A 21,207-nucleotide genomic window follows, 5' to 3' on the forward strand; every position below is an offset into this window, starting at 1 on the left:
GGCTCAAGCAATCCACTGGCTTTGGCCTCCCAAAGTGCTGGGATTACAGGTGTGAGCCACTGCGCCCAGCCTGGTTCTTTTTGTAGACAGAGTCTTGCTCTATTGCCCAGGCTGGAGTGTAGTGGCATGTTCATAGCTCACTGCAACCTGGAACGGTTGGGCTGAAGTGATCCTCCCACCTCCATGCCACTACGCCCTGCTAATATTTTAATTTTTTGTAGAGATGACATCTGGCCATGTTGCCCAGGCTGGTCTCGAATCCCTGGCCTCAAGTGAACCTCCCGCCTTGGCCTCCCAAACTGCTGGGATGACAGGTGTAAGCCTCCCTGTCTGGCCTAGGCAAGAGTTTAAGTAGGTGAGTCAGGGGCACATATCTTAGCTGTGCTGGGTGTTGGTAGGGCAAAGATAAGATTCCCTCCAAACGGAGAGTGAGTGCTGATGGAAAAAAGGGTTCATTGGCAGACGGCCAAGAAGATATCACATGTTTATGGCCAAGAAGTGTTTGGAATTCAGCCATGCATGGAGATTTTAATAGTATATCTAGACACTAATATCTCTACCCTGAAGTTGTTGCTATGTTATTGTTATCACTAGTGGTAAAGGGCTCATATTCTGAAATCACAGAGGCCTAAGCCTGAATTCCAACTCTGCCCCATAGTAGCTGTGACTTTGGGAGAGTAAATTACTACTTTCACACTGCAAGTCTCAGTTTCCTCATCAGAAATATGGGGGTGATGTTAATACTGACCTTATAGGATTGATATGAAAATTGAAGGATATGACATATTCAAAAGAGCTGAATGCAAGGCCAGACTCACGAAGTTTTATTACCTACATTAGGCCCCTAGTGGTTTTTGTGCATTATTTCATGTAATCTTACAACTATTTGACATAATTAATATCGAGCCCCCTCACTCACCCTTTACAAAAGTAGAAACTGAGGTTCCAACTGAGAAACTTGTTTGAGGTCACACAGCTGTATGACCTGTCAAAACTGTGCTTCTGCACCAGCTCTGCCAGACTCAGAACCCCAGGGTCTTAACCATACATTTCAGTGTCTCCTAGAAGAGTCAACACTTCCCCATCCTGCACAGCCCCATTGCTGCGTGAAAGGCTCACTAACCCCCTGCTGCACAGCTCCTACTGGTTGTCATTTTAGAAAAAATAGGGAGACACTGGAACCCCGAGGCAGTAGGATTGAAACGTTTGCTTTTCTTTTTTTTTTTTTTTGAGACGGCATCTTCCTCTGTCACCCAGGCTGGAGTGCAGTGGTGCGATCTCGGCTTACTGCAACCTCCGCCTCCCGGGTTCAAACGATTCTCCTGCCTCAGCCTCCTGAGTAGCTGGGATTACAGGCAGCTGCCACCATGCCCAGCTACTTTTTGTATTTTTAGTAGAGATGGGGTTTCACTGTGTTGGCCAGGCAGGTCTCGATCTCCTGATCTTGTGATCCGCCCGCCTCGGCCTCCCAAAGTGCTGGGATTACAGGCATGAGCCACCGTTAATTACTGTTTGTTGTGTTTCCCACTAACTTCTCTGACAATTCTATTTCAACCTACATTCTCCAATCACTGTAATTAGATATTTGAGAATTGTGTTGCATTTCAATCACGGTAACAATAATGGTAGTATTTTATTAATAAATTCAAGTAAAAACTGAAGATGACAATGATAGTGAATGATACATGACATCAACTTTGCATCACCTAAAGATCCAACTTTTCTGTTATGAATCTAGATTTCTTGGGGAAATCTAGATTGTATATTGGACATAGGAATTAAGATTACTGGACTTGAACTTTTTTGTAACTAACAACTTTATTGAGATATAATTCGGGTACCAACTCATACCTGAACAACTTTTTAGACTTTTTTTCTAGCCCTTTTTTCTCTGTACTTTCGGTTTTCTTTTAAAAAGGTCCATACTATTCAAGAAACACAACTTTTAAAGTCCACAATAATTCTCGTTAGATTTTAATAATATTTATCTCCCCCCAAGCTTTATTGAAATACTAATGATATTCATTTTTTTAACCACTTTTCATCGTAAGAGAAATACAAATTTTCCTATTGATTCTTATGGACAAAAATCAAGTTTTTGTGGTACTGCTATACATTAGTAGTATGTTCAGCCAGTTTCCAAAGAAATTAGTCAAGATCCCAACATGCAACTTGTATACCACACTACCTTGGAATTCGGCGGCACAAACAACTATTCCTTGTACAAAACCTCCCTGAAAACGACTAAATGGAAAAGTAGATGGCTTGAAACAAGGAATGTTTGGTTTTTTAAAAAGCATTTTTCACAATTTAGTCGAGGTGTGGGGAGGGTTTCCCCACTTGTGGCTCTGCACAGCGTGCGCGCGCGTCTGTCCTGGGGTCCCCTCCCTGCGGGGACGAGGCCGGGGTCCCCGCGCGAGCCCAGCGGACCTGGGCAGTGCGGGGGTCCGACCGCCCGCCACAGGGGGACAGGGACCGCAGCCGCCAAATCCGCGGGGCCGGGGGCCGAGGAGACTTTCCTTTCCGCGTTAGCCGGGGCCACCCCCGCCAGAGGGAAAGCACCAAAGGAAAAACCAGGACAGGGACTCTGGGGGCGGGAAGAGCGGCCGCCTGCAGGCACCAGCGGAGGGGCGCGGGGGTGGGGCAAGGGATCAGGGCTCCGCGCTCCGTCCGCCCCACGACCCCGGCCCGGCGCCCCTCCCCTCGGAACCCCCACTTAGTGCCCGGCCCCCGCCCCGCCCCGCGCGGCCCCCGGCCTCAGCCCCGCGCGCCCCGACGCCCCGCCTGCGCCGCGGGCCCGAGTAGTGGGCGCGGGGCGGCCCGCTCGGCTCCTCCGCACCCGCTCCGCGCTCGGGCCGAGGCGCCGCGGCCGCGCGCCCCTCCTGGAGGAGGAGGAGGAAGGAGGCGGGAGGAGGAGTTGCCGAGAGGAGAAGGCGAGCGCGGCAGTCGCGCCGGCGCTGGGCGAGGAAGCGGAGCCGGGCCGCCTCCGGGTAAGCGTCCGGGGAGCTCGGGCGGGAGGCAGGGGCAGGGCTTCGCCGTCCGCCTCCGGCTCGCCCGCGGTCCGGGGCACCGTCCGCGGGGCTGGTTTTCGCCTCGGAGTGCAGGGGGCGGATCCGGCGCGGGCCGGGCCAGGGAGGCCGCCGGGCGCGGGGCTGCAGCGGCGGGTCTGGGTCAGCGCGAGGCCCTGCGCCGTCTCGGCGGGTGCGCGGGCGGGGGCCAGGGCCGGGGCCAGTCCCGGGAGCGGGGACGCGGAAACCGGGGAGCCGGGGCCGGGGCGCGGCGGCCCCTGAAGGGCCGAGGCCTGCGCGGCCGCGGGCGGCTCTTCTCGACCCCTCGGCCTCTTCGGCCGCGGCGCGCCGGCCTGGGCCGCCGCCTTTGTTGCCCGCAGCTCGCCGGGGAGAGGCCGGGGCTCCGCGAGGCCTGGGCAGCGGCGCGGGGCCTGCGCGGCTCTGCGCCCCGGCCGGGTCCCTCCTCGGACCTCCGCGGGCTCGGGCTCGGGCTCGGGGTCGGGGCGCGGCGAGGCCGCAGGCGCGAGGGCGGGCCTGGGGCGCGGCGCTGGGACTCGGGGACGCCCCCGCCCCACCGCGAGGTCGCGCCGGCGCTGGTGGAGGTGCAGGCCGGGGCTGCTCCGCGGCTGAAGGTGCCGCCGGCCGGCCGCGCACTCACCCGGGTGTAGGGACGGGACGATTGTGGAATTTAAACCGCTCCTGGGACCGACACGGGCCTGAATTTTCAGTTTGCTTCTGGAGTTGGCAACTTCAGGTACACCCTTGTGGCTCACGGAGCAGAATTATGGACGTTTCTCAGGGGCAGATCCTGGCACAAAACTTGGGATATGTGCAGTAGTGTGTGTGCCAACTTAACGTTCAGTTGGAATGTGAAATTGGGGTTCCCATCCCCACTGTTTGGAATGAAGGGCCAGGTGGGAATATGTGGCGGGACTCAGTCTTCCGGTAGCAAAATAAATAATGTTGAATTCATTTCAACAAATGTTTCTGCAACGTCTGCCCGGATAAGGCAGCATGCACTGTGCATGAGGACAGAGAACACAGTAATGACAGAAATAACGTGAAGTACACACTGAACGTCTCCCAGAGACATTTTAAATTTACTGTGTTCCTTGGGATAAAGATACATTTGGAATCAAACAAAAGTAAACGTTCTACTTCAAGATAAAATATCTGACATCTTCTCAACCACTGAAGGTAGCGATTTATCTTGACGTGTTTTTAACCAACTACCACAACATTAAATCCATTTAGCTTACTTGAATGAACGAATCTTAATTGTAATATTTAATGCTGTGGACAGCCTTACTTAAAAACACGAATGGCATTGCTCACCAGGTTTCACAAAAACCGGAAAAAAAGTCTGTAATACTTTTCCGTGGGCTTTCTAATTTCTCCTCCTAGTGGGTTTTGTGCACGCGTGGATATGGTAAGGTCTAGGATCCATTCAGCTCTAAATTAAATATGTGGCCTTAACCCTTTTGTTCAAACACCCTCCCTAAGCCTGCCTTGGTGCCTTGGAGGAACCTGGTTCGTGGACAGTGGATTTGATAAGGATTCCTAGAAGAACTTCTATCTGGAGTTTGGCCAGGGTTTTCCGCTTGTGCCTGGGTAAGGGTCAGCCAGGTATTCACCCGAATCTATACTTTTTTAGAACTCCATTCAGCATCTCTTTTGAAACACTGTTTCTCTCTTACCTTTATCGTTATCTTCTAAATTACCCTCTAAATTGGTAGTCTTGCCCCTTTCTCTTCAGCAGGGCCTCCCACCCAAGCGCACACCCTCGGGTCATCCCATGACCCCCTCTCTTGGTGCCCCCCCCCCCCCCCCCGCAGGGAGTGGCAGGGAAGGAATTTGAGAGCCATTGACTGGGCGTAGGGTGGAAAATGGTGCTGTACTGACTGGGTTTCTAGTCATTTTGCCTTCCAGTGTTTTTCTTCATTCTTGCATTAGAACTGGAAAAGGTGTTCTTTTTAATGGCCCCCCTTTTTTTTAGGAAACAGAAAGCAAGTATCTTCTTTTTTGTTTTTCCTCTGTCACCCAGAGTGGAGTGCAGTGGTGCAATCATGGCTCACTGCAGCCTTGAACTCCTGGGCTCAAGTGATCCACCTCCCTCAGCCTCCTGAGTAGCTTGGACCACAGACATGTGCCACCACACCTGGCTGATTGTTTTTTGGAGAGGTGGGGTCTTGCTGTGTTGCCGAGGCTGGTCTCAAACTCTAGGCCTCAAGATCCTCTCACCTCAGCCTCCCAAAGCCCTGGGATTACAGGCACGAACCACCACACCCAGCCTGCAAGTGTCCTCTTAAGCCTTCTTGTGTAACTACACTCCTTAGAGAAAAATCTTGCTAGTTTTCTCCATTATGGCCAGTTTTCAGGAAACTTTTGGGTTATTGATCATATCTTTTATTTTGCTCATAGAGGTGTGATCTTATTTAAAAGTCCAAACATATAGATGGTCCCCAATTTTGGACTTTTTGACTTTTTGATGGAGCAAAAACGATACACATTTAGTATGCACTTCGACTTACATCCAGATAAACCCACTGTGAGTTTTGACTTTAAGATATTTTCAATTTATCATGGGCTTATTGGGACTCAATTATTGTTATTCTCTTAAAAATATGCACTCATGACCTCTTCCAATTCTGGAAATTATATTTACATCTGTGGTGCCGAAGTACTTTTGTAAAATTATTCATTTTACAAGGGAGAAATTCCAAATACTAGTATATGTCATAAAAATGAGAAACTTTCTTATATGGCTAGATTGATAGAAATAATTGTTCAGCTGTTAAAAGAGGAACAACGTAAGATGTGTTTGATATTGTTTTGAAGTGAAATTGTCATTAATGTTTTTATGGGTAATTTATTATGCTGTTTGGCGTGTTGGTTTAGCTAGTAAGTCGTGATGGCTTTAGGACTGAGGACACAGTTTACTTAAACTGATTTCAGGTCTTTACCCACCCATACAAACCTTACATTTTACTTCGTTGGGGCAGTTGTTTTTAGGTGGTCGTTGGTCTTGATGTTTCGAGAACAGACATACTTAGATAAAGTCACGTAAGATTTCAGTTCTCACCTTGCACACTCTGGACATGTTGGGGCATCCATTTACCCGCTCTGTCACGTTGAACACGTTCTGTATGCCCTCTGAGTCTTATCTGGGGCTAAAGTGGGGACAGTAATTTATCTCACAGTTATAATGAATATGTATTTATGGTAACATCCAAACTCTTGTTTTGTTTTGAGACGGGGATCTCGCTCTGGTTGCCCAGGCTGGAGTGCAGTGGCACGGTTAGGACTCACTGCAGCCTCAACCTCCCAGGCTCAAGCGATCTTCTTGCCTCAGCACCCCCTCCGCCAGTTGTTGGGACCACAAGTGCATGCCACCATGCCCAGCTGATTTTTTTTAATTTTTGGTAGAGATGGGGTCTCCTTATGTTGCCCAGTTGGTCTTGAAATCATGGGCTCAAGTGATCCTCCCACCTTTGCCTCCCAAAGTGTTGGGATTGCAGGCATGAGCCACTGTGCCCAGCCAAAGATCCAAACTCTTCCTCATCGACTATAACATTTCTGCCTAGTTCTGAAATGTGTTTTCATTTCTCCCTAATTCTCATCTTGAGCAACCATCTCTGCCTTACCAGGGTTCTGCCCTAGCCTTTCCGTTCCTCAACAATCTAAGCTGCTTCCTGCTCCGCCACCTTTGACACAGTAGTTCTGTTTGCCTACAGTGTCCTTCGGTGGCTCCTGTGGTTGGTTCATTCTCAGATCTTAATGCCAGTGGCACCACCTCAGAGCATCACCACCTCAGAGAAGACTTCCTTGACTACCTTACGGCTCCTTCAGTAATCCCAAGTAATTGACTTGTGTGGTTCCTTCATAACCTCTATTATTGTCTGTAATTACTTTGTTTACTTGTTTCTGCTGTTCCCCCGCCTCCCCCCCCCCAAATAAGTTCTATGAGGGCAGAATGTCTACTGTGGTCCTTCTTTTCTGTGTCCCTGACACATCCCAGGGGGCCTGGCCACTGAGTAGGAGGGGTGTGGGTATACAGAAAGTACTTGCGGTTTTCATGTTGTTATCTACACCTTAAAGGCTGTGTACATGTTAGAAAGTTGTTGGTATTTCATGTCGTTTGTCCTTTTCTGAGCTGGTCTGCTTGCCTGGCTGAGTAAATCATAGCACTAATAAAACCAAAGTCCTTATCATTACATGGCCCCAACAGCCCCACAGAGAGACAACTGTCACTGCCTGTAGAGCTATGATGTGTGTCTGAGTGACTCAAGTACCAGACTGACTGGCAGTGTAGACGCCCAGATCTCTTTCACTTCTGGAAGTATAGTCATGTATAGTGTATAGAAAGTCACCATCCCAAAACCCATTTCTCCTGCTTACATAGCTTAGTAAAGTGAAACCTCAGTTATCTGAAACCTCCTGGTATCCTCAGTTTTCTGGTGTAGAATTAAGCCAGAAGGAAAAACTCCTTTGGAATTAGAAAAGCCAGAGACTTAGAAGCCCTCCATGCTAACTAAGGAAGACAGTCTCTCGTGGGGATGCAGATCTAGGTTTGAATTTCAGCACTTCAATTTTATAGGGTAGATTAAAACAAAAAAAAAACTTAGGTTTTTGTTCCTTTACGTATATAATAATGATGATGTTTCTCTCAGAGCTGGTGTGATAATGGAATGAGATAGCCGGGCGCGGTGGCTCGCGCCTGTAATCCCACCGCTTTGCGGGGCTGAGGCAGGTGGAGCAGGAGGTCAGGAGTTCGAGACCAGCCTGGCCAACGTAGTGAAACCCCGTCTCTACTAAAAATACAAAAATTAGCTGGGCATGGTGGCACACACCTGTAGTCCCAGCTACTCGGGAGGCTGAGACAGGAGAATTGCTTGAACCTGGGAGGTGGAGGTTGTGGTGAGCCGAGATTGTGCCACTGCACTCCAGCCTGGGCAACAGAGCGAGACTCCGTTTAAAAAAAAAAAAAAAAGAAAGAAAATGGAATGAGATAATGCATGTTAGTGTATTAAGTGCCTGAAATATAACAAGTGCTAATACTTTAGTATTCTACTCCTTTATCTGACTGCTTTTGACTAGTCAGATTATGTTTTAAAGTAATAGTAATAATTCCTATTTAAAGTAATTATTACTATTAATATTATTACTATTAATTCTTTTCTGTGTCCCTGACGCATCCCAGGGGGCCTGGCCACTGAGTAGGAGTCCGTTTTTCTTGTCAGTTTTTTTTGTTGTTGCTCTTTGGAGGGGAGTTCCCTCGATTTTTCTTTTATTGGATGTTTACTTTTTGGCTGTGGGAGTTTTGTTTTCTAACTGTTCTCCTCACCCCCTCTTTTATAATATATAACAATGGTAATAATTCCTATTTAAAGTAATTATTACTATTAATTTAAAACATAATCTGACTAGTCAAAAGTAGTATTCTGATTAATCAGCCACACCTGTGTTAGACTTGAGTGTTTTTGTTAAGGAAGCCTAATGTGGGAAAAGGGTTTGAGACCAAAGGAGCAAGAGAAATGGAAATGAAAGCAGTAAGTGAATGGGCACCTTCAGAAGGATTGCTAGTGCAAGCTGCTAGACTGGTAAGGATTACAGGTGGTCACAGTGTTAGCAGCAATTGCCTGACCTGGCTGTGGGGTCATTGCAGTTCATTGGTGGGAGACCGAGAACAAAAAAGATGCCGCACTTGCCTTCTCTGCAGAGCCTTCTGCTCTGATTATGTTTGTTCTGATACTGTTTTATCACTCCTAACAGCGAACACACTAAAATACTTTCTAAAATTGTTAAAAGGGCATCACACTTGGAGACTGGGGAGTGATGATTATCTTATTTTCCATAGCATCGGACTCTTGAGTATAGAGAAGAAAAGAAAGAAGACAGGATATATCTGAAGGCCTGGAAGGCAGGCAGTAATCTGAACATCAGTAAGTCCTAATGGTGTCATTATGCCATCCTGAAATTTTCCAGCAGATAAATTTGGTCATCTGGAGAGGCATCCATTTATATACAGCAGTTTGTGACAGTCTGAGATTATACTTAATATACACACTTGCGCTTAAAATACCTTTTTGAAGACAGGAATGTATGGCTCCTATTAGATAAGATTTCCATCAAAAACAATTTCAATAGTTCAGTGTTAATCTTTAGACAAGGTATTTTTACCCAGCGCTCTGGGTAGCCGATTATTTGGTGCTGTTTATGGTGGCACTTACAGTGATTTTTGTGGTACACATTGTTCTGACCATATCAATAATATGCTAGATGGTTGAAGCAGCTGGGTTAGCATGCTTTGAAAGTCAGATGAATTCTTACTGGTAGATTTTTACTGTATCTGTATGTTACTTGTTTAAAGTTTGTTGTGATGTGTATAATAATGGTGTTTGTTTTTAAAGCTTAATTTTGGTTTTCAGTAATGTATTACCATCCCTCAGACAATAGTCATTTTTGTTTGTTGACATTGCTTTTAAAGTTAAAAAAGAAAAGTGACATATTTAGGAAATAACATTATTGCCAAATATCACAGACTGGCAGAAAATGTAAGCAAATACCAGTGCAGAGAATTTCAGTAGGATTTTAGTGATTTTATACATTTGCAGCAGAATTACTGCATTTTAGAGCTGGAAGGAACTGCTCTGATGATAGATTATCTTCGTCCTTGCGCAGATGAGGAAATTGGGTCTACGCAGGGTGGCATCTGCCCAGAGTCACACACCACATTAGTAGTCGATTTCAGAGTGGACTCTGGTGTAGGCAGCCCTTCTTGCTGTTGATGCTTAAGGTTTTAATTTAATCCTGGGAACTGGGGAATTTGGATTTGTGTCTTCCTGGAGGATGTTACAGTTGAGCTGGCTCTTGCAGGGTGACGTGTGTTTGATTGGAGAAAGATACAGAAGGCAGGAACAGTATCTAAAACAGGACGAATCACAGGAGCCTCTACCGTCAACTTAGAAATTCTTTTCTCCTTCCCAAGTGGGGTTCCTTGTTTTCAGTTCCTTAGTTTACCTCCTTGATATGCTGAAGCTCATCCTCCTAGTGACTTCCTGTGAAAGGTGATGGGGAAGATGATACTTTTTTTTTGAGCCTTGTGTGTCAGAAAATGTCTGTGTTCTAAGTATTTGGTGTATGCCTGGCTGTGTATAAATTTCAGGTTAATATTTTAGTTCAGATCAAATAAGTTATTTGGCAGTGACAAATTAACTCTGAAATCTCAGTGCATGAATAGAGGTCTGTGTCTTGCTTTCACAAAGTCTGCTGTGGACGCCGCCTCCCTTGGCCTCTTCCTTTGGGTCCAAACTGCTTTCACCTACAGTTCCTGTCTGTTGTCCCCATGGCGGATGTGGGTGTATCTGCAGGTCGCACGCTGGTCACCATAGGCCAGAACCAGGCCTAGTCCCTGCAAGAATTCCAGACGCGTGCAAGGGCACAAGGAGAGTCATTGAACTGTCAGTGGGGGTCATAGTTGTAAGTGTGTTTCCTCTTGGAATATTGCAGGCATTGCTCCGTTGTCGTCCGGTTTTCAGTGTTACTGTTAAGTCACATGCCGCCAGTTTCCCAGGCAGTTGTAAGCCATTTCTTTTCCCCCTGGAAGCTTTTGGGGGACTTTTGTGTCATTGCCTAAATACTAACATTTTACCATGGTGGGTCTGGTGATTGTTCTTTTCTACTTTGGATGTGCTGAGCATTCCACAGAGCTTTTCAGTCTATAAACTTGTGTTTTTCAGCTCTAGGAAAACTACTAAAATGACTTTTATAATTTCTTCCCTTTCATTTTCTCATTTTCTTTCTTTCTTTTTTTTTTTTTTTTCTGTCTTAAGCTCTTCTTCATTGGACATAGGAACTCCTAAATCCGTCTACTTATTTTCTTAGCTTTTTTCTCCATTTTTCTTGTCAGTTTGTTGTTGTTGTTGTTGTTGTTGTTCTTTGGAGGGGAGTTCCCTCAATTTTTCTTTTATTGAATGTTTACTTTTTGGCTGTGGGAGTTTTGTTTTCTAACTGTTCTCCTCACCCCCTCTTTTTTAAACAAATAGCATCCGCCTCTCAGTTCAGATTTGTGAAACCTTTTCTCAGGCTGGTTTTTCGTTGTCTTCCTTTCCAGCAGTCTTAGATTTTGGTTTACTCCAGTTTGTTTTAGCCACTTAACACTGTTGTCATCTGCCGTAATTCGCTTTGTGATTTTCTTCGTTCCTGTGTTTTTGGGGAATGATGGAGATAAAGAAGTGTATGTTTAATGAGGAGGGTTTTTTTTCCTTGTTTTAAACAGTTTTTGTTTGTTTTGCTAGCATCAGTGAATATTAAACCCTTCGTTTTTGGGGAAAACCAGATCTATTTTTTTCTTTAAATAAAAGTAGTGTTTTCAGTTAGTGCTCTCGTGAAGCCACATCTGTGTCACTGAGTTCAATTAACTTAGTCGATGAAATGCCTGCTGATCTGTAGTGGGTGGTAACATAATTATTTTACTTTGGACTATTTTAAAAGCATCAAGAGATCGCATCTTTGGGAACCCACAATACATGGTTACTTTTGGCAATCAGATTATTGTTTTATAATACAAGTAATCTTTTCATCTTGTAAGATTTTTATATTATTTGCTTAATAGGGATATATTATTAAATTGAATAATTATTGCTTTCCAAGATTCCCTTCAGCGCTAATGATCAATGAATGAAGTTTATGTTGGCTCTTAATGTACATTTAATAACAAATTTCATGTGGATTACTTTTTGTTCCCCAAATCTGCTATTTAAAACTCCATTCTTCATTTGGATGTACTTTAGAAATGGGGAAAAGATTATTTTAACTGAAAACTCAAATTCTCTACTGCAAATTGAATGACAAAATCTTGTATGTTCTATGTGAAAGCATTTGAATAATGGGCAAATTGCTCTTTAAATTAGAGCTTTTGTGTTGATCTGAAGGCCCTGAGAGCAGTCATAACAGTTGTGTTATTTTTCAGTTAGTTTTACATGCATGTTGCCTTTCACAAGTTAGATATTTTTGCTTTAGTAGTTCATTACATTTAAGATATTTTAATATATAAACAAATTACTTTTAGTCTTAAAAAAGGCAATGAAGAAACTATTAAAACACTTTGCTACAGTACAGAATAAAAACAAAACATCTTTGTTCATAATTTGTCAAATTCTGAAAGAATCTTACCTACTTGGTAGTTTATAATTCATGAGGTCATTCTTTTTCATAGACAATTAATGTGGTGAGATTTTTAGGGAATTTGCTATATTTTTAGTTAAAATCATTTTGTTTACATTAAAATGTTAAATAATTGTTTTTTAATTTGTCATTGTCAGCTATGATCATATATAGGTGAATGGTATTAAAAGAACTATATATAAGATAGTATTTTACATTTATCATTCTGGAGGTCAGGATGTATTATATATATATCAGAAAGTATTACAATAGCTGTTTCTAAGCCACCAACTGTAATTATACCTTAGCCAATAAGGTTGCAGATGTGGACATCATTAAGGATCTTACTAGTAGTAAGTTGCGGTGCTGTCTTTTCAGTGTGCAAATGATTTCCATTATCAATGTTGCCCAGGTCTCCACTGATTTAGAGTTAAGATACCTATATTAATTTGTTGAAAAGTGTCATAGTTATTTCATAGGAGTCTCAGGCCTGATACACACAGTGGTAAAGATAAAAGGCTGATTTATTTCTTGTGATGTGTTTCCAACACCAACAACCACTTCTTGAGTGTGGAAACTGAGTGTCCAGGCTGGGTGCGGTGGCTCACACCTGTAATCCCAACACTTTGGGAGGCCGAGGTGGGTGGATCACTTGAGGTCAGGAGTTCGAGACCAGCCTGACCAACGTGGCAAAACCCCGTGTCTACTAAAAATACAAAAATTAGCCAGGCACGGTGGCACATGCTGTAATCCCAGCTACTTGGGAGGCTGGAAGGAGAATCGCTTGAACCCGGGGGGCGGAGCTTGCAGCGAGCCAAGATCATGCCATTGCACTCCAGCCTGGGCAACAAGAGCGACCCTCCGTCTTAAAAACAAAAAAAGAAAACTGAGTCCAACATTTCAGTGAATTCAGACCCTACCCAGAGTAAGTACAGTCCCCACAGGCAACGGGCTGAGTCCCATAAGACTGCCCCGCCCGTCCTCAGATGCCAGTCACAAGTCCCAGGCCTCTCATACTTCTGACCGACTGGCTACAAATCAGGGGTTCCCACTACCTCCTCAGATTAGATAATTTGCTGGATAAAACTCAGGAAAACATTATTATTAAGGGCACAACTCAGCAGCAGCCCAGTAGAAGAGGTGCACGGAGCAAGCACGGGGGGACGTGGAGCTTCTGTGCCCTCCTAGGGTGGCCTTCTGCCCAGCTCACCCTTGTGTGCGCAAGGTCCCCAAATCTTGTAGTTAGAGTTTCTGTAGAACTCAATCTCTAATCCTTTCCTTTTCTCTTCATTTCTCTTCAGGATAGGGACGGGGGGTCGGGGCTGAAAGTTCCACACTCTAGGCACTGGGTCTCTGGGTGACCAGCCCCATCCAGAGGCCATCTAGGAGGGCTGCTTTTAATCACAGCGTTAGCATTAACAGTTGTGATTGAAAGGGGCTTGTTTTGAACAATAAAAAATATTTCTATCTCAGGAAATCCCAAAGATATAGGAACTGTGCCAGGAACTAGAGACAAAGATGAAATATGTCTTATATCACATTTCTTTGAATTGGTTAAGTGCAAATAAGACAACAAAAAATAATATAACCATTTATATAACACTTGTGTTAGGTGTTATAAATAATCTAGAGATGATTTAAAGTATGGGGAGGATGTACATAGGTTATATGCAAATACTATGACGTTTTATATAAGGGACTTGAGCATTCATAGCTTCTGTTATTCCTGGAGCCAATCCCCCATGAATACCGAGGGATGACCGTATACGTATAAAGACAGTGATGAATTGGCGTATATGTGTACTACTTTTTAAATGCAACTTGTTAAAATCTGAATTAAAAAATTAAGGAGAGGTGTGCAGTCATTTAATCAATTCTTTATTTTTTTTTTTTCCTTAAGACTTAGTCACTCTCTCGCCCAAGCTGGAGTGCAGTGGCATGATCTTGACTCACTGCAACCTCTGTCTCCTGGGTTCAGGTGATTCTCCTGCCTCAGACTCCCAAGTAGCTGGGATTACAGGCACCCACCACCACACCTGGTTAGTTTTTGTATTTTTTTAGTAGAGACAAAGTTTCACCATGTGGGCCAGGCTAGTCTCGAACGCCTGACCTCAAGTGACCTGCCAGCCTCAGCCTCCCAAAGTGCTGGGATTACAGGTGTGAGCCACCGCGCCCAGCCTCATTAATCAATTCTTATAAGCCAACACAAAAAGCATTTTTACATGATTGACGTTATGAATATTTGTTTCATATTCAGTTTAATAATTGAATAAGAATGCATTGAATACAATTACAGTGAAGGATGCTTAGAAATGCTCATGGGAAAGTTGTTCATTGCTGGTTAGATATCTAAGTCTGTACATATTTTTATTTTCATTGAGTCAGAAGCTTTTAGAACTGGACATGATTTAGAGATTATCATGTATTTTATATGGAGATTCACTTAGTATCCCCCCGGAAATTTAAGCTAGTGCTACTCCATATTTTTGTGTCAATAGCCTATAAAGTAGGAGTGAATCACTTGAAAATTTATTAGAACTTTTGTTGTAAATATAAATTTATTCTTAATTTAAGTTTAAATTATTTGGCAACTTTAAGTTCATTTTTCTTAATTTGGCTATATTTAACTTTTTTTAATCTACCTTTGTAGCCATGCAGTGTTCCTATTGCATTTCAATTAGAGGTTACTGTGGTAAGAGCTAAGGGCCCTGAAAGAAGTCAAAGCAACTGTATTCCATTTATTATGCAAATGTAATTCTGTTTTTATGTAGTTGTAAATATTTATTATGTTTGAATGCAGTTGCCGAGAAGTGTGAAATGTCTGAGATTTTTGCCTTCAACACAGGCTCAAAGGCAGGCTCACCAGTTAGCCAGCTACCAGTTGGATGCTGGCAGAAGACATAAGACTCTTGGGTCAGAGATAAAGGACCTTATTACAGTAGTAGCCAGAGTGTCAGCATCTGTCCCAGTTTGCTGAGACCTGTTGAGAATAGAATGGGGCAGGGGAAAGAAAGCAAGGAAACTTATTAGGAGGTATTGCCATAATGCAGGAGAAAGAGGATGGTAGCTTGGACTAGTATAGTGGCAAAAAGTAGTTGGATTCTGCATATGTTTTGGAGGTAGCTGAAATTGGGATTTCATGACATACTGGATGAGGAATGAGAGAAAGAAAGGAGCCAAGGGTGATTCTGAATGTTCTGATCTGATCATTGGAAGAATGTAGAGTAGCCGGAAATGGAAGTAGGATAGAGAAGATTTAAACCTGCAAGTGGGGCTGGTGTGGGGGTGGGGTGGGAAACAACCCGAGTTTAGTTTTGAACTTGTGAAGTTTCAGATATCTGCAAGACATCAAAGTGGCAGTATCCTGAAGGGAGCTGAATATAACTGGTCTGTAAATGAAGAGAGAGAATTTGGGAGTGTAGGGCACATCGATGCTATACAGTGTCATGAGCATGAGTGAAATCACAGGTGGAGAAGAGGGGACCAAAGTCTTGAGTGCTGGGGCACTCCTGTTAAGACTCCAGAGGGAAACTAGCAAAGGAGTCAGACTGAGGGACCGTGAGAGTGTGGTGTGCTTAGCAAAGAGGTAAAATGATATGAAAGGAAAAGGAGTGGTCAGTGGTCACACAGTGCCTCTAAGATTAGGACTGTGAACTCACGCTAGGCAAAGGCTGCTCTGTGCGATGATTGGTAGAGAAGGCTTTGGTGTGGGTGTCAGAGAAGATTGGAGAGGAATCGTGGGCATCAGTAGACTCAGTTCTCCTAAGGCATTTTGCTGCAAAGGGAATCAGAGAGATGGGGCTGCAGCTGGTGAGGAAGGTGGGGTCCCCACAAGTTTGTTTATATATGAGAAATAACATTTTCAGGAATGAGCCAGTGGAGTGGGGAAATTGTTGGGAGATTAAGTGTGCCAGCTGACGGTGGGGGCCCTTGAGCAAGGTAGCAGAATGGAGTAGATGGAAACATGGTGCTGAGTAGGTAGATGGGAGCCGAGTCCAAGGTCTTCTGATGTCGTTCCTTTTCTCGGTGAAATAGGAAGTTGGGCCATCTGCTGCGATATTAAATGAGGGAGTGTTCCAGGGGTAATGGGAGTGTTCCAGGGGTGGAGAAAAGAGAGGGAAGGTGTGAAATGGTAGGCCGGGAAGGAGAAGAATGGACCAGGGAAAAGTAGTTTGATTTCCAGACAGCATTAAGGACCCACCTGCGGGTCATGGCCTTGACTACAAAGTGAGACCCATCAGACCAGTTCTCTTTTTCTCCAGCCTTATTTAGCTCTATGGGTGCAGGCATGACATAAGCGGAGTTGAATTTACTAATATGGTTTTACCAAGAGAGTTTTTCAGGAGAGTAGTGGAAGGGAATAGAAGTATACACAAGGAAATGATTACAGTGATGAATTGTGGAATATAAGCTGAGTAGGAAGGGAAGAGGGTCTTGAAAAGCTGGTAGGCTTATCACTCTTGTCATTTAGACTTTGAATATTCAAGGCTGGTTCCTAACTGTATATATATATACACCAGTATAAAAAAAAATTTAAGTCAGATTTGCAAAAAGTTATTTTGAGCAGGTAAAGAGGAGGAGGCTGTCTAGGTTCTACCAAAGCCAAAGAATAATAGTTAAAAACAAAAAGCTACAAAAAAACCCAATAGTCTCATCTTTTGATTTATTTTTTGTTTGGCAGTCATGGTATAACTGAAAGCCAAGAAAAGGCCCTGCATTTTTAATGGATTTACTCAACCATTTCCTTTAAAAAAAGTAAGAACAAACAAGCTCACAGGTTTTATTCTTATAAAAACACTGCATGTTCATTATAGGATGTTTTGAAAATAATGTTTACAAAAATTCTGCCATCCAGTTAACAGTTCTGCTGTACTTTGTGGTCCAGTTTTCCTCCCTATTCTTTCTGTGTAATTGAACCACATACATATAATTTTGTTTCCTGTGTTTTTGCACTTAACAAACGAACAATATGAATTTTCCCCTCATGTTATTTATAACTCTGTATAAATATCAATTTCACTGGTTCTCTAAAGTTCCATTGTGTAAATGTGCCAGGATTTTGTTTACTCATACTGTTGGAAATTAGGATGTTTCCAATTTTTTAAATTTAAATTTACTTTTTGTCATAAATAATGATCCAGGGAATATTTTTATGTTTTTTTCTTTAATATCTATAAAAACAGCATTATTGGGTCAAGGAGTATGGTTTTTTTCAGTTGCATATTGCCAAATTAATTTTTATGGCTGTATTAAGATCCTTCAGCTGGGCGCGGTGGCTCACACCTGTAATCCCAGCACTTTGGGAGGCTGAGTCAGGTGGATCATCTGAGGTCAGGAGTTTGACACCAGCCTGGCTAACGTGGTGAAACCCATGTCTATTAAAAATACAAAAATTAGCTGGGTGTGGTGGCATGTACTTGTATTTCCAGCTACAGGAGGCTGAGGCAGGAGAATCGCTTGAACCCGGGAAGCAGAGGTTGCTGTGAGCTGAGATTGCACTACTGCACTCCAGCCTGGGTGACAGACTGAGACTCTCAAAAAACTAATAATAATAAATTTTTTAAAAAAGACACTTTCAGGCAATCAATACAACCATTTAGAAAAATCTTTGCTGATTTGACTTTTGGAAAATCATATTGTTAATAGTTTAATTTGTATATCTCTGATTCTTGTGAGGGTTAATATTTTTCCATAAATGTGTTGAGTGAATTGGTTGTATGTGTGGAAAAATGTAAATCCTTACCTACCTCACACATAAATCAGTACTAGATTTAATCAAGGACTTAAATATGAAAACCAAAACTTCTTTACAGCAAATACAGGAGGATATATGATCTCAATGTCAGATGAATTTTTTTAAGACAATAGAAGGGGCAGATAGTAAAGGTAAACTGATAAATTTGACTAAAATAAAATGGAGAAACTTCTGATCCTCAGGTACTAGAAAAAGAATAAAAAGTCAAGATACAAGGTCAATGCAACAGTAAAGAAAAAAGAGAAAAGACACAGGATGATCTGTATGAACTGATACAGAATGATTTCTAGGGGTCTGAAGTTTACCTGCCATGTGATTAAATTTTTTTGTTCTCTATATTTAGCCACACACTTCAATCATCACTTTCCCGCAATCGGGGAAAAAAAACCTTTGCTTAAAAGCCAACCCATCTTACATTCCCACCAGCAGTGTATAAGGTTTCTGGTTTCTCTGCATCCCTGCCTTTGTCATGATATTGTCATGATAGTGGTTGTGCAGTGGTATCTTTTTGTGGCTTTAATTTACATTTTGAATGACTAATACTATTAAGCACCTTTTCGTGTGCTTATTAGCCATTTGTGTGTTGTCTTTGGTCAAAGGTTTGTTCACATCTTTTGCTCATTTAAAAAATTAGGTTTTATTTATATCTTGGTATCATCTCTTGTCAGTTACGATACACAGATATTCTAGCCTGTGGCTTAGAAGATATGATACACAGATATTTTCTTCTAGCCTGTGGCTTATCTTTCTTTTAATGGTTTGTTTTGAAACACAAACACTTTTAAATTTTAGTTATTAAATTTTAATGATGTTTAACTTAGCAGAGTTTTTCTCTTATATATTGTGCTTTTGGTATTGTGTCCAGGAACTCTTTGTCCAAACTAGAGTCACAAAGTTTTTTTAAAGAAGTTTTATAGTTTCATGGCCGAGTGCGGTGGCTCACGCCTGTAATCCCAGCACTTTGGGATGCCGAGGTGGGCGGATCTGAAGGTCAGGAGTTCGAGACCAGTCTGGCCAACATGGCGAAACCCAGTCTCTACTAAGAAAATACAAAAATTTGCCGGGCATGGTGGCATGCACCTGTAATCCCAGCTATTCGGGAGGCTGACGCAGGAGAATTGTTTGAAGCCGGGAGGTGGAGGTTGCAGTGAGCCGAGATCGCGCCACTGCACTCCAACCTGAGCAACAGAGCAAGACTCCGTCTCAAAAAGAAAAAAAAAAAAGTTTTATAGTTTTAGTTCATACATTTGGGTATATGATCCATTTTGACTTAATTCTTACCTATGGTGTGAAGTAAGGGTTTACATTTTTGTTTTTAGTTATTCAGTTGTCCCAGCACCATTTGTCAAGAAGACTTTCCTCATTGACTTGTCTTGGGACGTTTCTTGAAAATCAGTCGACTATAAATGTAAGGATTTATTTCCAGACTCCTTTATTCTGTGATGTGTATGCCAGTCTCTATGTCAGCAGCACACTGTCTTGATTCCTATAGTTTTATAAGCACTTTCGAAATTGGATAGTGTAACTTTGTTCTTTTTCAAAATTGCATTTCAATATAAATTTTAGGAATATTGTATCAATTAATATAAAAAAGAGCTTACTAAGCTTTTGATAGGGATTGTTTGAATCTATAGATCAATTTTGGAAGAATTGCCATATTAATAATATTGAATCTTCCAGTTCAAAAACATGGAATCTCTAATTATTTAGAATCTCTATATTCTCTTAGCAGTGTTTTGTAGTTTTGACTGTATGAATCTTGTACTACATGTGTTAAATTTATTCCTCAGTCATTTTATATTTTGTGAACAGAATTGTTTTCTTAATTCACTTTTGGTGTGCTAGTCGTTTTATTGTTGCTAGGTTTGTAGGCTCGTAGGGTGGGTGTGTGGGGGTGTGTGTGTGTGTTGTGTGAGTTCCTTGGGTTTTTCTACGTATAAGATTTTGTCAGCTGGCCAGGCGTGGGGGCTTATGCCTATAATCTCAGCACTTTGGGAGGCCAAAGCTGGAGGATCGCTTGAGCCTAGGAGTTTAAGACCAGCCTGGGAAACATAGGGAGACCCTGTCTCTATTAAAAGTTAGCTAAGTGTGGTGGCATGCATCTGTAGTCCAAGCTCCTTGGAAGGCTGAGGCAAGAAGATTGGTTGAGCTCAGGAGGTCGAGGCTGCAGTGAGCTGTGATCATGCCACTGCACCCCAGCCTGGTGACAGAGTGACATCCTGTCACAAAAAAGCAGCCGAAGTGGGTGGATCACGAGGTCAGGAGATCAAGACCATCCTGGCCAACATGGTGAAACCCTGTCTTTACTAAGAATACAAAAAATTAGCTAGGTGTGGTGGCGCACGCTACTAGGGAGGCTACTGGGGAGGCTACTGGGAGCTGAGGCAGGAGAATCTCTTGAACCTGGGAGGCGGAGATTGCAGTGAGCTGAGATCGTGCCATTGCACTCCAGCCTGGTGACAGAGTGAGACTCCATCTCAAAAAAAAAAAAAAAGAAAGAAAGCCAAAAACTAAGATTGTGTCAATTATGAATAAAGATGGTTATATTTCTTCCTTTCCAATTTGTATGCATTTTTTTTCTTGTTCCACTGGCTCAAACCTCCAGTACAGTATTGAGTAGAGGGGGTGAGCGCAAATGTCCTTGTCTTGCCCCCAGTCTTAGTGGCAAAGCATTCAGCCCTTCAGCATTAAGTATGATGTTAGCTGTAGGTTTTTCATAGTTGTCCTTAATTAGTTTGAGCAAGTTTCCTTCTGTTCTTAGCTTATAAAAAGTTTTTATCATCAATAGGTGTTGTCAGTGCCTTTCTGCAACTATTAAGATGATCATGTGTGTTTTTTTCCATCTTTATTAGTATGCTGTAGTGCATCAATTGGTTATTGATGTTAAACCAACCTGGATCAATCTCATTTGGTCAAGGTATATAATGCTTTTTATATGTTGCTGAATTCAGTTTGCTGATGTTTTGTTAAGAAGTTTTGGCCAAGCATGGTGGCTTACGCCTGTAATCCCAACACTTTGGGAGGTCTAGGCAGGAGGACTCTTTGAGCCCAGGAGTTCTAGACAAGCTTGGGCAACATAGGGAGACCCCAGCTTTACAAAAAATAAAAAAATTAGCCAGGTGTGCTGGTGCGTGCCTGTAGTCCCAGCTATTTGGGAGGCCATGATGGGAGGATCACTTGAGCCTAAAGATGGAGGCTGCAGCGAGCCATGATTGCATCACTGCACTCCAGCCTGGGCAACAGAATGAGACCCTGTCTCTAAAAATAATAAAGAATTTT

The 21,207-nt window shown here is 43.1% G+C and overlaps 1 protein-coding gene across 5 annotated transcripts in view; it reads left to right on the forward strand.

Moving 5' to 3' along the window:
- The first annotated feature begins 2,777 nt into the window (after positions 1–2,777).
- SOCS6 (suppressor of cytokine signaling 6) overlaps positions 2,778–21,207 on the forward strand; it is a 43,231-nt gene continuing 24,801 nt past the window's right edge. Inside the window, exon 1 of one of the 5 annotated variants that reach the window (XM_034944015.3) lies at positions 2,778–2,990. The gene's annotated coding sequence lies outside the window, so the exon portion shown is untranslated. Of the gene's footprint in view, positions 2,991–3,589; positions 3,763–4,416; positions 4,620–8,933; positions 8,951–21,207 lie in introns of those variants that run through there. The other 4 variants (XR_008621926.2, XM_008952666.5, XM_055102598.2 and 1 more) reach the window with 4 other exon arrangements.

The sequence above is a fragment of the Pan paniscus genome, chromosome 17 (assembly GCF_029289425.2).
Source record: "Pan paniscus chromosome 17, NHGRI_mPanPan1-v2.0_pri, whole genome shotgun sequence".
Lineage (NCBI taxonomy): Eukaryota > Metazoa > Chordata > Mammalia > Primates > Hominidae > Pan > Pan paniscus.